The following is a 14,766-nucleotide window of genomic DNA, read 5'->3' on the forward strand; positions in this document are numbered from 1 at the left end:
GGATTCAAGGGGAATCACTTGGAGGTAAGATTCTTGGACTTAAAACTCGATTATTATATGAATTCCACCTAGACAATCATGCAAATTAAGGCAAAAATTGAAGAACTGGGGCTTGAAAATTTAGACATTTAATTGAGGATTTGAAGGACCATTTGGGGTCGAATTTGAGAACTTTTGATATGTATGAACTCGTGGGGATATAAGGAATCTATTGATGCAAAAATTATTGAATTCAAAGACGTGGGCCCGGGGGTCGGGTTTTGGTAATTTCGGGATTTGTGTAGTATTTTGATTATTTCCGCTTGTGCTTCGTTCCCTTAGCCTATTTTAACGTCCTCGTTCTGATTTTGAATAGATTTGATGCGAGTGGAGGCCGATTCGAAGGGCAAAGGCTTCGCGAGATAGAGATTTGACCGGTTCGAGGTGAGTAATGATTGTAAATGATGTTCTGAGGGTTTGAAACCCCGGATTTGCACATCGTAGTGCTATATTGAGGTGAGACACACGCTCGATGATGAGTGTGGGGTTGTACACTATTGGGGATTGTGACTTGGTTCGTCCCGACTGATGATTTTACTGCGTATTTGACTGAAATCTATTTGTTATCATCATTATTTGGGCCGAATGCCATATTTGGGCCAAATGCCAACTATTTGAACCTTCGGGGATTTTTACTGGTATTTCCTCACTGTTTTGACTTTATACTTGAACTCAGTCATGTTATATTTCGTTGTTTTCGTACTCAGCCATGTTTACTCTGTTTTAACACTTACATGATCTTTTAAATGATATTTTGGGCCGAGAAACATGTTTTACTAGTGCCCGAGTGGCTTGTGAGGATTTTTGACTGAGTAAGGTCGAGGGCCTATGTTGTGAGGAAACATTTGATATTGATTATGAGGCCGAGGGCCTGAGATATGTACGCCACGAGGTGGCTTGATTGATATGAGGCCGAGGGCCTAATGATGATGCCACAAGGTGGCTTAATATTGCACTTGGGCTGTAAGGGGCCCCTCCAGGAGTCTGTACACCCCCAGTGAGCGCGGGTACCCATTGTGATATGAGATTGAGCTCGAGGGGATGGTATTGTTCTATGTGATTTGCCCGAGGGGCTGGTACTGTTTTGAGATGTTGCCCAAGGGGCGGATTTGTTGATACTGTGCCCGAGGGGCGAGCCTTTATGCGTTTATTTTTCATATTTGACTGTTAATTACCTGCTTAATCATTGAAAAAGGCTTTTCATGAAACTACATTGAGTTAAAGAATTTTACCCATCTTTCATTGATTTACTATTTTTAAGTGGTTTTACTGCTTCATTATAGATGCTTTGTGTCTTACGTGATTTCTTGCTTTCAGTCTTTATTTACATTTGTTACTCACTGAGTTGGAGTACTCACTTTACTCTCTGCACCCCTGTGTGCAGATTCAGGCATTGCTGATCCTGCTAGTGCGAGTTGAGAGCTCCCGGCGGACATTCGGAGTTCACGAGGTAGCTGCTTGATGTCTGTAGTCCCGTGTCTCCCTCTTTATTATTTCTATCATATATCAGACATTTGTAATAGTTTGTAGACTTTTCAGACTTGTATTAGGTGTTATAGATGCTCATGACTAGTGACATGCCGGTTAGGGCTGTGTATGGGTGTTCTTTCGCGTATTTACGTTATCATGGTTATTTCGAATTTATTTTATCATGTCTAGACCGTTTCTTAAATGCTTAACCATTAATAATTGGAAAACGGGAAGTGTTGGCTGGCCTTGTCTTCACAAGAGGTGCCATCACGACCGGGTCCGGGTTAGGGTCGTGATAGGTTTATTTGGTAGTCTAGTCCTAGCCTCGTCACTACTTCGTCAAGGTTAGGCTAGGCACTTACCAACACATGGGGTCGGTAGTGCTGATACTACACTCTGCACTATGTGCAAATCCCGGAGCAGCTCTTGGGCCATAGCATTTGGGTGGTTGCCTTCAGGCCAGCTAGAGATCCCGAGGTAGACCTCCAGGCATCCGCAGGCCCGGCGTTCTCATCTATCTTATTATGTATTCTATTTTCAGTTGTTTTCGAGACATATTATACTTTCTTTTAGACATTTTCTTGTAGTATTCATAGACAGCCCGTGATATTGTGACACCGGATTCCGGGTAGAGACGTATGTTGGCATTGTCGTACTAGCTTTAGTTATTTTATCAGATTAAGTCTTCCGCTTGATTTTTATTTATCGTTAATATTTCAATGTTGATTACATGTTAATTCAAATTGTTAAAAGGGGCTAAAATGAAAGAGTTAGTGATTCTTTATTTCGCGGCTTGCCTAGCTTCTACGAGTAGGCACCATCACGACTCCCGAGGGTGGGAATTCCAAGTCGTGACAAGTTGGTATCAGAGATCTAGGTTACATAGGTCTCACAATTCACGGACAAGTGATAACTAGGGATTTTGACGTATGTCATGCTCCTTCTTGCTTACGCTTTGATTATAAATTCATACAAAATAGTCCCAAAAGACTCATAAGTTGTGCTTGATTGCAGGTTTGATCAATAAAGTGACGAGATGTCAAAGATCGGCTCAAAAGGAGTGAAACCGGCACAAGTACCAAAGACAAGACAAAACTCAGGAGAAACAGGCCTAGTGCGCCCACACTACACTTTGTGCGGTCCGCACTAGGGAGATTCAGAGAGTTGGTTTTTCAAGCATTAAAGTAGTACAGCCGTAGTAGATATTGTGCGACCCGCACTGAAGGCACCACGGTCGCACTACCACTTTGTGCGGTCCGCACTAGGGAGGTTCAGAGAGATGCCAAGTTCTGAAGATCAAGCCTGTGTGGTCCACGGTCATGTTTGTGCGGACCGCACTAGATGCCTCCGCGGCCGCAGTCCATTCTGTGCGGTCCGCGGAGCCTGGGTTCAGAGAGTCAAATTTGCAGAGTCAAGAGCCTAGTGCGGCCGCACACCATTTTATGCGGTCCGTACTGACCCCGTAGGGGCATTTTTGTCCAGTTTTTCTAGCATATTATAAATAGAACCTTTTTCCATTTTTAGGGTATCAGATATTATCAGACGTTAGTTGCGCTCGTGAGAAGACTTTTCTTAGCCATTTTGGGCATTTTTACTTAGTTTTTATCATTGAATCTTTGTATTTACCTTAGCAATTAATTAATATGTTTTTATCTTCATCTATTTCTCTGTTTTTCTCTTCAAGCATGAGTAGCTAGACTCATTAGCTAGGGTTATGGCTCAACCCTAGTGTGGGTAACTGATGGGTGTTGTGATTTAAGGTTAGATTGACTATGGGTGTTTGTTATTTGGGTCAATTTCATGGTTTAATCTATGAATTAATGGTTGCAAACACTAGTTTGTGCTAAGTTTACTTGGGTTCTTCTTGAGAAAGAGAGCCTAAGTCTCCGAAATTGACCCAACAAGGAATTGGGATGGACTCAAGAGAACTGATAGTCCCAATTAAAGGGTTAAACCTCGAGAGAGTAATACCCGACTTGAACCCCAGTTGCTTAAGCAAATTTTCCTACCCTATTGGTCTTGAGAAAGTCAATTGGGCAAAATCATTTTCTCTACCGAGAGGTGTGAGAGTGGGTAAAATTGTGCAATGGTTATAGCATATTCCCCAATCATGTCAATTGTGCCTTAGGCTCAATTACCCGTCAATTGGCCACCTAGGAGCATGCCACTACCCTAGTGCCTTTTAAACTATTAGATACAACTTGTAGCAATTTACTCATAGTTAATTTAATAGCAATTGTAATTTGTAGTTTGATAATATTAGAATATAAAGAACACCCAAAAATGATTAGAAGTGATATTTGGAACAAATACGCAATTCCAACCTAAATAGATACTCGACTCCACTCCTAGTTCTATGTGGAAATCGATCCCGACCCACAAATCGGGTAAAAGCTATTGTGACCCTCTCTTCCTACTTTTTAGTAGTGTGGAGTAGGCAGCGATCAACAAGCTTAGTAGAGTCTGAGGGATCGGTACAGAGATGTCTATATTTATCCCCCAAAGGCTATAGAGTTAGGAAGAACTTCACAATTATTCCTTCTTATCGTGCGGTTTGGTTTCTCAATGCTAATTGAATTTCTACTCTGTTCTTTCGCAGATGGCGAGAACACGCACTTCCTCATCCACCGATCAGCAGCCTGAGCCCCCAACAGCAGCTCCCATAAGGGGCAGAGGGCGAGGCTGAGGCCGAGGCAGGGCAGAGCTCAGCCTAGAGCAGCAACACCAACGGCGGAGCCTCAAGTTGACTTTGATGATGAGGTTTCGGCCCAGACAATTCTGGTGGGCTCGGCTCAGGTGCCAGAGGGGTTTATTGCTACCCCAGTACTCCGGAATGCTCTGATTCATCTAGTAGGCCTTATGGAGAGTGTCACCTGGGCAGGCTTGCTTCCCGTAGCACCAGCCGTCTCTCAGGTTGGAGGAGGAGCCCAGACTCCTACTACTCGCACTCCGGAGAAGGTAGCTCCCCAGTTTTAGACTCCAGCAGTTCAGCCAGTTGGAGCAGTTCAGCCGGGTGTGGTATCTCAGACCGGTGATGGAGCAACTATGTTTGTTGATGCTTTGTGGAGATTGGACAGGTTCACCAAGCTCTTCACTACTACCTTCAGTGGTGCATCTTCTAAGGATCCCCAGGATTATCTAGACAGCTGTCATGAGGTTCTCAGGAACATGGGGATAGTAGAGACCAACGGGGTCGATTTTGCTACCATTCGTTTGTCGGGATCCGCCAAGACTTGGTGCAGAGACTATTGTTTGGCTAGACCAACTGGATCACTAGCTTTGACTTGAGAGCAAGTTACTCAACTATATTTGGAGAAGTTTCTCCCCATCACTCAGAGAGAGGCCTATCGGAGGCAGTTTGAGCATCTCTAGTAGGGTTCTATGATTGTTACCCAGTATGAGACCAGATTCATCGACTTGGCTCGTCATGTTCTTATCATAGTTCCCACCGAGAAAGAGAGGTTGAGGAGGTTCATTGAGGGACTTATTCAGCCGATTCGTCTTCAGATGGCTAGGGAGATAGGGAGTGAGATTTCTTTCCAGAAGGCGGCTAATGTGGCCAAGGAGAGTGGAGATGGTTCTGTCGCAGGGAGGTGGTCATGGGTCGGACAAGAGGCCCCATCATTCAGGTAGATTCAATGGTGTCTCGTATGGTAGAGGCCATCCTCCTATGCCCTTTCAGTCAGCACTTCAGGTTTCTCACGGTTCTTCGGGTGGTCGTGGTTCTCATGTGCAGTATTCTGATCAGTAGCCCTACAGTGCACCACCAGCTCCTATCAGTGCACCGCTGCTCCAGAGTTTTCGGGGTGGTCATTCAGGTCGCTAGGGTCAGTCTCAGTTTCCTCAGCTGCAACATTCAAGTGGATGTTTTGAGTGCGGTGAGTATGGTCATATCCAGAGGGCTTGTCCAAGACTGGTGGGTACTCAATCGTAGCGGCAGGGCTCCCATGCTATGGTTCAGGCACCAGGTGTTCCGTCACCTGCTCAGCCAGCTAGGGGTGGGGGTAGAGGTGCTAGAGATGGAGATAGAGGTGGAGCTCAGACCGCTAGAGGTGGAGGCCAGCCAGCTGCAGGCCATCCCAGAGATGTAGTCCAGGGTGGTAGGGCCCAACCCCGATGTTATGCTCTTCCAGCCAGGCCTAAGGCTAAGGCTTCCGATGCAGTTATCACAGGTACTGTTCTGGTTTGTAGTAGAGTTACTTCAGTTTTATTTGATCTGGGGTCTACGTACTCCTATGTGTTATCTTATTTTGCACCGCATCTGGTCATGCCTAGTGATTCTTTGAGTGTTCATGTTTATGTGTCTATAGCGGTGGGTGATTCTATTGTGGTAGATTGAGTCCATCATTCATGTGTAGTTGCAATTGGGGTTTTGAGACTCGTGTAGATTTGCTTCTTCTGGATATAGTTGATTTCGATGTCATATTAGGGATGGATTGGTTATCACCTTATCACGCTATCTTGGACTGTCTTGCCAAGACTGTGACCTTAGCCTTGCCGATTTTACCTCGTTTAGAGTGGAGAGGGACTCCTGGTCATTCTACCCACAGTGTTATCTCATATATGAAGGCTCAGCGTATGGTCGAGAAGGGGTGTTTGGCCTATTTGGCCTATGTTCATGATTCTAGTGCTGAGGTCCCTTCTATTGATTCCGTGCCTGTTGTTCACGAGTTTCCTGAGGTTTTCCCTTTAAACCTACCGAGTATGCCACCCGATAGAGATATTGGCTTTTGCATTGATTTGGCTCTGGGCACTCAGCCCATTTCTATCCCGCCGTATTGTATGGCCCCGCCTGAGTTGAAAGAGTTGAAGGAGCAGTTGCAAGACTTGCTTGAAAAAGGTTTCATTAGACCTAGTGTTTCTCCTTGGGGTGCGCCGGTGTTGTTTGTTAAGAAGAAGGACAGATCGATGAGAATGTGTATTGATTACCGGCAGTTGAACAAGGTTACAATCAAGAATAAGTATCCATTGCCGAGAATTGATGATTTGTTTGATCAGCTTCAGGGTGCCAAGGTCTTCTCGAAGATCGATTTGAGATCTGGCTACCATCAGTTGAGGATTAGGGCATCCAATGTCCCTAAGATAGCTTTCCGCACTCGGTACGGACATTATGAGTTCTTGGTGATGTCGTTCGGGTTGACAAATGCCCCATCAGCTTTTATGGAGTTGATGAACCGAGTGTTCAGGCTTTACTTGGATTTGTTCGTGATAGTCTTCATTGATGATATTTTGATCTATTCCCGTAGCTGGTAGGAGCACGAGAAGCATCTTAGATTGGCTCTTCAGACTTTGAGGGACAGTCAGATGTATGCCAAGTTTTCAAAGTGTGAGTTCTGGTTAAGTTCAGTTGCATTCTTGGGTAATGTTGTATCAGTAGAGGGTATTTAGGTTGATCCGAAGAAGATAGAGGTAGTTATGAACTGGCCTAGACCCGTATCATCTATATAGATCCGGAGTTTCTTGGGTTTGGCAGGCTACTATCGTCAGTTTGTGGAGGAGTTTTTGTCTATTGCAGCCCCAATGACCAAGTTGACCTAGAAGGGTGCCCAGTTCAGGTGGTCAGACAAGAGTGAGGCGAGCTTTTAGAAGCTCAAGATAGCTTTGACTACGGCGCCAATGTTGGTTTTGCCCACGGGTTCAGGGCCATATATAGTTTATTGCGATGCATCTCGTATTGGACTTGGTGCAGTGTTGATGCAGGAGAGCAAGGTTATTGCATATGCTTCACGTCAGTTGAAGATTCATGAGAAGAATTATCCAGTCCATGATTTGGAGTTAGCAGCCATTGTTCACGCATTGAAGATTTTGAGGCATTATCTGTATGGCGTGGCATGTGAGGTGTTCACAGATCACAAGTGTGACGACCCGGCCCGTCGTCACGTGAGTTACTGCCCTATTTCCCCTAATTTATGCTTCTTCATGTTTCGTTATCGGTATTCGGTGTGTTAGAGTTAAATCGGATTGGTTTTGATAGGAAATGAGACACTTAGTCTTTTTAAGGAAGGCTTATTTTGGAAAAGTCAACTGGATGTTGACTATTGAGTTAGAGGGCTCGGATGTGATTTTCGGTGATTCGGTTAGCTTCGAGGGTTGATATGTGGCTTAGGAGTGTGATCGGAATTGATTTTGGAGGTCCGGAGTAGAATTAGGCTTGAATTGGCGAAGTTAGTATTTTGGCGAATTCCGGTTGGTAGGTGAGATTTTGATACGGGGGTTGGATGTGTGTACAAAATTTCAGATCATTCGGAGGTGTTTTGGTCGGGTTTTTGATCAAATGCGTATTTCGGAAGTTTTTAAGAAATTTAGGCTTGAATCCGATGTAATTTGATGGTTTTGGTGTTGTTTGTGGTGTTTTGATGATTGGAACAAGTTTGAATGATGTTTTAGGATGGGTTGGCACTTTTGGTTGAGGTCCCGGGGGCCTCGGGGTGATTTCGGATGGTCAATCGGACCAATCTTGGTTTTTGAAGTTGCAGATTCCAGCTGAGTGTTGCAGAACATTTTTGTTCTCTGCGATCGCAGGAGTGCAATTGCGATCGCATAGAAGGTTTGGGGAAGGCCGTTCTGATTGCTCAATGCAATCGCGGAGTAGTGTATGCGATCGCGTAGGTTTGATTGGTGAAGCAGTGCGATCGCAGTTAAGGGGTCGCGTTCGCATAGGACATTTTGGAGGCCTGGGAAAGTTGAGCTATGCGATCGCAGAGGCTTGGATGCGATCGCATAGAGTAAAATCTGGGCTGACAGAAGGGTTTTAATAAACATTTCACCCGCGAACCAAGTCCCATTTCCTCCATTGTTGAGTAACCTTGGGAGCTTTTGACGAGTATTAAAGAGGGTTTTGACTGGGAATCGATTGGAGGTGAGTCCTATGGCCTAGAAACGTCATTTAATTGTAGACTCAACATCTAAATTCATGGAAATTTGATTAAAAGGGAAGGATTAGGGCTTGACTTTTGAAATAGAAATTTGGGGGTTTGAGGGAGTATTTGAGCTCGGATTTCGATAAATTTGATATGTATAGACTCGTGGCGAGATAAGGAATCCGGTGATTTCAATTTTTTGATTTTTCAAGAAGTGGGCCCGGGGCTCGGGTTTTGCCAACTTCGTGATTTTCGATATTTTTTGAGTCTTTTTGATTGGGTTGTATTCCCTTAGCCTATTGTAACGTATTACTTGTGGTTTTGATCAGATTCGATGCTTGAGGAGGTTAATTTGTGAGGCAAGGGAGTAGCGAGCTAGGATTTCGGCCTGCTTGAGGTGAGTAATGGTTATAAATGATGTTCTGAAGGTTTGAAACCCCGGATTTGCACAACGTGGTGCTATGTTGAGATGAGACACACGCTGTATGATGAGCGTGGGGTCTGTTACTACTGGGGATTTGGACTCGGTCCATCCCGTTTGATGACTCTACTGTACTATTGACTGAGACTTAATTAATATCATTATATTATGGGCTAGTTGCCATGTTTGGGGTCTTGTGCCGATCTGTAGAACCCTTAGGGGGCATTTGTATTGGTTGACCTCATTTTTCTTGTCGAAATCATACCCTCAGTCATGTTCTTAACTGATAAACATAATGTGAACTAGCTTTAGAAGTTGTTAAATTCTAATGAGAGTAACGTGTGGGTTGAGAACCCCGTCTTATATTAGTGTGCCCGAGAGGCCAAGTCTATATTGACTGAGAGGGGTCGAGAACCCTATTGTGAGGGTATTTGATATGCTATGGATCGGGCTGCACGCCGCAGCAGTATATATATTTATGCGGATAAGACTGCACGCCGCAGTAGTATATTATATGGATCGGACTGCACGCCGCAGTAGTATATTATATGGATCGGACTGCACGCCGCAATAGTATATTATATGGGTCGGACTGCACGCCGTAGTAGTATTGCGCTTGGGCTGAAGGAGCCCCTCCGGAGTCTGCACACCCCCAGTGAGCGCAGTCGACTATTCTTGGATCGGGTTGCACGCCGCAGTAGTATATATATATATGGATCGGCCTGCGCGCCGCAGCAGTATACTATATGGATCGGGCTGCATGTTGTAGCAGTACAAATATGAATTTGGTTATCGTGAGGAGTAAATGAAATGAATACTGGCTTAAAAGACATTTAACTAACTTCTTCATTCAGTTGTTGTTTTCGATATTCTCACTGTTTTAATATAGAACTGCTTAGTGTTTTACGAGTTTTCTTTCTGTCAGTCATTATTTATTGCTATTACTCACTGAGTTGGAGGACTCACTTTACTCCATGCACCATGTGTGCAGATACAGGTATCTCAGAGGCATAGTTTGAGCTTTCTGCTACTGTTCAGCTTATTCCGGAGTCATCGAGGTAGCTGCATGGCGTCCACAGGACCCGATTTCTCCCCTTATCCTCTTTATTTTCCGTATTCTAGACAACTCTATGTATAGGTTGCTACACAGACTTGTGTTAGAGGCTCTTGGCTCGTGACACCAGATCGGTGGGATTTATATTGATATTTTATGGATTTTCCGTACTGTTTATCTATTACTACAGAGTTATAATCATGTTAATTTGGCATTAAATACTATTAATTGGTAATGAATTCTACATAAGGGATTGTGAGTGACAAATTGGTCGGGCTTGCCTAGCATCGTGTTGGGCGCCATCACGACCGGGGATTTTGGGTCGTGACAACAAGAGTCTTCAGTATTTGTTCATGTAGAAGGAGCTAAATTTAAGGTAGAGAAGGTGGTTGGAGCTATTAAAGGACTATGATATCACCGTCTCATATCATCCGGGAAAGGCCAATGTGGTGGTCGATGCTTTGAGTAGGAAGTCAGCATGTATGGGCAGTCTTGCTTATGTTTCGGTCAGTGAGAGACCTCTTGCTTTGGATGTTCGGGCTTTGGCCAATCAGTTCGTGAGGCTGGATGTTTCTGAGCCCAGCCGGGTGTTAGCTTGCACAGTCACTCGTTCTTCATTATTGGAGCGTATTCGAGATCGACAGTTTGATGATCCTCATTTGTATGTCCTTAGAGACACGGTGCAGTATGGAGGTGCCAAGCAGACCACCTTAGGAGATGATGGAGTTTTGAGATTGCAGGGTCGAGTTTGTGTGCCTAATGTGGATGAACTCCGAGAGTTGATTTTAGAGGAGGCCCATAGTTCCTGGTACTCTATTCATTCGGGCACCGCGAAGGTGTATCAGGATTTGCGGCAGCATTATTAGTAGAGGAGAATGAAGAAGGGCATTGTTGCATATGTGGCTCGGTGTTTGAATTGTCAGCAGGTTGAGTACGAGCATCAGAGGCCTGGTGGTTTGTTCCAGAAGATTGAGATTCCTGAGTGGAAGTGGGAGCATATCACTATGGACTTCGTTGTTGGACTCTCACGGACTCAAAGGAAGTTCGATACAGTTTGGGTTATTGTTGATAGGCTGACCAAGTCAGCATATTTCATTCTTGTGGCAGTCTCCTATTCTTCCGAGAGGTTAACTAAGATCTATATTCGGGAGATTGTTCGTCTTCATGGTGCGCCTGTGTCTATCATTTCAGATCGAGGTACGCAGTTTACCTCACATTTCTAGAGAGCAGTTCAGTGAGAGTTGGGCACATGGGTTGAGTTGAGCACAGCGTTTCATCCTCAGACGGACGGGCAGTCCAAGCAGACCATTCAAATTTTGGAGGATATGCTCCGAGCTAGTGTCATTGACTTTGGAGGCTTGTGGGACCAGTTTTTGCCTTTAGCAGAGTTTGCCTACAATAACAGCTACCAGTCGGGTATCCAGATGGCTCCTTATGAGGTTTTGTATGGTAGGCGATGTCGATCGCCGGTTGGATGGTTTGAGCCGGGAGAGGCTCGGTTGTTGGGTACGGATCTAGTGCAGGATGCCTTGGACAAGGTCAGGATCATTTAGGATAGGGCTTCGTACAGCTAAGTTCAAGCAAAAGATTTAGGCCGACCGTAAGGTTCGTGATTTGGCATTCATGGTCGGTGAGCGGGTATTGCTTCGGGTATAGCCTATGAAGAGCGTGATGAGATTTGGAAAGAAGCGCAAGCTTAGCCCTAGGTTCATTGGCCCGTTTGAGATTCTTGATCGAGTGGGAGAGGTAGCTTATACACTTGCGTTGCTACCGAGCTTATCAGTCGTGCATCCAGTGTTTCATGTGTCCATTCTTCGGAAGTATCACGGCGATCCATCCCACGTGTTAGATTTCAGCACTGTCCAATTGGACAAGGACTTGTCCTATGAGGAGGAGCCGGTAGCTATTCTAGACCGGCAGGTTCGTCAATTGAGTTCGAAAAGTTTCCCTTTTGTTCATGTTCAGTAGAGAGGCCAGTCTGCTTGTTACATCTCGCATTTTCGTACGTTACAATTTCGTTTTTTAGTTAACCGACGTAGACGTGGGGATGAGATCATCTTGACGTACTTAAGCTATTTATAACAAGCGGAAAAAATAATTTCCATGAAGGATAAAGGATGCACGAATTAGGGAAAAGGAGTTTCGTTAAAAGTGGTCAATTTGGAATTAAATACGGGTCGAGCAATAATACCCGATAATTATGAACTAGTACCACGCAAGGTACCATATGACCATGGTAGTATAATATATAAAGTATATATGAAGTATTTTAAAAAAATAATAATAATAATAAAATAAATATAATTTTAAGTAATTTGTGATAATTTTAAATTATGCGGGTAATTGATTAATTACCGGGTAACAGGACATTACCCAGTTGACTAATAAGCGGACAAAATTTAATTAAATAACCCAAAGCCACACGGCATAAGGCCACAATGGCTAAACAATGACTCATAGGTCATTAAAGCCATGTGGCTAAAGCCTTATCCAAATAAGACTTAATTATGAGACATGTAAGTCTTATTTTAATGGTTTGTTAAAAAAATGCAAAAAAAGGTATCTTGTCTTTTGATCAGACAAGCAAGCATTAAAGAAAGTAATTTTCATTCATAAGGATTAAGAAGCTTGAAACAACAAATCTTCTATTTAGCCAAAGAGTAGCAACACAGTAACGTTTTCTTGAAGCAACAAATCTTATATTTCGCCAAGAGTAGTAACACAGTAACGTTCAGAAACAAGAACTTGGAAATCAGAAAATGTTCAAGGCAAACACGATTTCATTCTAACGTCAAAGAATCCAGGTGTAAATTTCGTAGAAGCAGATTCATTCAAATAATTCAAGAAACGGGTATGTTAAGGCTAAGCTCTTCTTTCATTTGGCATGATCTCGTCATTACATTCACATACCGGAATTTACGTATATTTTGCTAGTCTCGCAAATTGCTTATATTTTTCTAGTGTTGTAAGTTATAATATTCTCCTTATCGGGATTTCATATTCAGTTGAGTATTTCCTTCTTTCAGTCAAGAGAGCAGAGAAGTTACATATATAATGTATTAAAAGTATTTTCATTACCATCGAGCTATAATCGATGGGTAGGCCCCTATTGGGCAACCTCTGATCAGATGGTAAGTTATATGACGATCCTACTGTGGCCGAGCGCATATGGGCGAGCCCAGTTGATCGAGATACAAAGCCTAGTATGGCCGAGCGCTTATGAGCGAGCCTACTACGGCAGAGCAGATATATATGTATATCGAGCCTTATAGGGTCGGACAGCTATTTTACTTACTATATTGAGAGAATTGAGTCAGTATTATCAGATGATCATATCTTCGAGTTTTCTTTGACTCCCAGTTGTTCTCAGTTGTTATATTATCAGTTCAATTTCAGTTTCAGTTTCAGTATATTGCCTTACATACTCGGTACATCATTTTGTACTGACGTCCCTTTCTGGGGACGCTGCATTTCATGCATGCAGGGTCAGACAGACAGACGGGTAGACCTCCTCAGTAGGTGTTGCCCGAGATCAGCTTTGTCAGTAAGTTCCCCTTCTTTCGGAGTTACCGGGTCTAGCAGTGTGGTGTGCATCTTGTGTATATATGTAGATAGGTTATGGGTAGGTCGGGGCCCTGTTCCGATCATAGTATATCAATTATTAGAGGCTTGTATATATGTCGTGTCAGTTAATACCGTATGTTGGTCTGGTAGGCCCTGTACGTATATTTTGTTAGCTTGTCAGTTGTAGTAAATATGACGGCCTTGCTGGTCCAGCCTTATGTTGATGGTTAGTTAGTGTTAGTCTCTATTCAGTTTTATAGTTTGCATCGCACATTTTCTTGCAGGCGATGTCCAAAATTATGACATTACATGTTCAAAGTCTCTGAGTCACAGGTAATACGCAAGGATAGTTGAGGCACTGAGTTCCAGTCTCGCTCCCAGGTTCGGGGCGTGACAATAGTGGTATCAGAGCAGTTCTGTCCTAGGGAGTCTACAAGCCGTGTCTAGTAGGGTCTTGTTTATAAATGTGTGGTGCACCACATTATATAAGCAAGGGACTACAGGGCATTTAGGAGTTGGTTACTTTTTTTTCAAATCTAAATCGTGTCGTAGCACTGAGTTGTAGAAAATTTGAGTTAAACTTACGTATTGACATTTGCATGCACAGATGGTGATAATTAGGAAGACTACAGCTAGTCAGAGGAAAGAACCAGTAGTAGGTAAGGGGACTAACAGGGTACCCCCAATAGCTGGGGCCCAATCGGAGTCGCAGGGAGAGACCCCTACTCAGCAATTACCGGCTCCTCCACCACCTGAGGAGATTCCTAGGGAGACCACACATCCAGTTCCTCCTCCGCTTCCATCAGATCAGGACTTGAGGGGTGTGGTGCATTTGTTGGCACAGTTGGTAGCTACCCAGCAACAGGCTAGGGCAACCTCTAGTGCAGGACCTTCTGAGGGATCTGGGAGTCCAAGGGTTCGAGAGTTTATTGCTTTGAATCCCCCAGAGTTCACGGGGACAAATCAGAGGGAGGACCCGCAGGATTTCATAGATCAGCTTCATAGGATTTTTCGGGTTATGCATACCGCGGAGAAAGAGGTAGTTGAGTTAGCAGCTTTTCGACTCCGAGATATAGCCATCCTTTGGTATGAGGGATGGGAAAGGTCCAGGGGACGTAATGCCCCTCCTGCTATTTGGGAGGATTTTTCAAATGCCTTCCTCGACCAGTATTTACCATGAGAAATCCGACAGGCCCGACTCGATTAGTTTCTAGCACTCAAGCAGGGCAATATGAGTGTTCGAGAATATAGTCTTCGTTTTGACTCCTTGGCCAGATATGCACCATCTATAGTTGCTACTATGTAGGATAGAATCCACAGGTTTATAGCAGGGTTGGCCCCAGAGTTGACCGAGGCGT

The sequence above is a fragment of the Nicotiana sylvestris genome, chromosome 5 (assembly GCF_000393655.2).
Source record: "Nicotiana sylvestris chromosome 5, ASM39365v2, whole genome shotgun sequence".
In the NCBI taxonomy this organism is placed as follows: domain Eukaryota; kingdom Viridiplantae; phylum Streptophyta; class Magnoliopsida; order Solanales; family Solanaceae; genus Nicotiana; species Nicotiana sylvestris.